Consider the following 1,196-nt stretch of genomic DNA (forward strand, 5'->3'; position numbering starts at 1 on the left):
TTGGTCATGTCCCAAAGTTCCACAATTCTCACATATCCCACTTGGGATTGATGAAGATGCTACCATGGCATTAACATGATGCTTTGGTGATTTTGAGGCTTCTTCAAGTTTAGCCATAGCCTTCTCAAACTTCAAGTTAAGGGTAATATGAGCACTAAGTTGAGCACCCAATTGAGTAATAGAGTCCACTTCATGCTTTCCTCCTCTAGTAGCCTTGCGAGGTCTACTATATTGTGAGTTATGGACCGCCATTTCCTCAATCTTGTTCCACGTTTGATTATCGTCAACTTCGGTGAACATACCATTTGATCCCATGTTGAGAATATTTCTTGAGTCTTCATAAAGACCATTCCAAAATTGTTGTACCAAGAACCACTCGCTAAGTCCATGATGAGGACATGAGCGACAAATTCCTTTGAATCGCTTCCAAGCTTCATACAAAGATTCTTCTTCCCTTTCCTTAAAACCCGTAATTTGAGCTCTTAGCATGTTAGTCTTTTCAGAGGGTAGAATTTTTTGTAGAAAGCTAGAGCCAACTTCTTCCAAGAGTCAATTCCAAGAGTAGCCTTATCAAGGCTTTTCAACCATTGTTTTGCTGTGCCGATTAGAGAAAAAGGAAATAAGACCCATCGAATTTGGTCTTGAGTTACACCGGTTTGTGAAATCGCATCACAATAGTCACAAAAAGTTTCCATGTGTGAGTGAGAGTCTTCACTAGGCATCCCCCCAAATTGGCTTCTTTTGACTAATTGGATAAATGCGGATTTTGCAATGAAATTTCCGGTTAAGTGTTGTGGTGTGGGAGTACCATTGGGTAGGTTCTCCTCGATTGGTATGAAATGTGATGAAAATTTAGGCATTGTGGGTTGATTTTGTGTTGGATTTTATGTTGGGTTCTCCTTACCTTCTCTTGCAAAAGGGTTGATGAACTCAATAGTATTGGGTTGAATATCTACAACCTCACCAATACCTCTCAAAGTACCCCTAGCAAGTCTTCTATTTTTTGTCAAAGTCCTTTCAATTTCGTGATCAATGGGTAACAAGTTACTTTGTGATCTTCTAGACATGTAAAATATCAAACAACTTCAAAATAATTAGAACAAACCTTGAGGAGCTTTACTTCCCCAAGGCAAAGAAAGACACAACTAATAACAATCTAAGAAAATCAAATCAAGTTAACACCGTCCCCGACAACG

At 39.1% G+C, this 1,196-nt stretch overlaps 1 non-coding gene across 1 annotated transcript; it reads left to right on the top strand.

Moving 5' to 3' along the window:
* Nucleotides 1-382: 382 nt before the first annotated feature.
* LOC141619367 (small nucleolar RNA R71) lies at nucleotides 383-489 on the top strand. Its single transcript, XR_012531673.1, has one exon. It is a non-coding gene; the product is annotated as a small nucleolar RNA R71 (small nucleolar RNA).
* Nucleotides 490-1,196: the final 707 nt, after the last annotated feature.

Source organism: Silene latifolia, chromosome 1 (assembly GCF_048544455.1).
Source record: "Silene latifolia isolate original U9 population chromosome 1, ASM4854445v1, whole genome shotgun sequence".
Taxonomy (NCBI): domain Eukaryota; kingdom Viridiplantae; phylum Streptophyta; class Magnoliopsida; order Caryophyllales; family Caryophyllaceae; genus Silene; species Silene latifolia.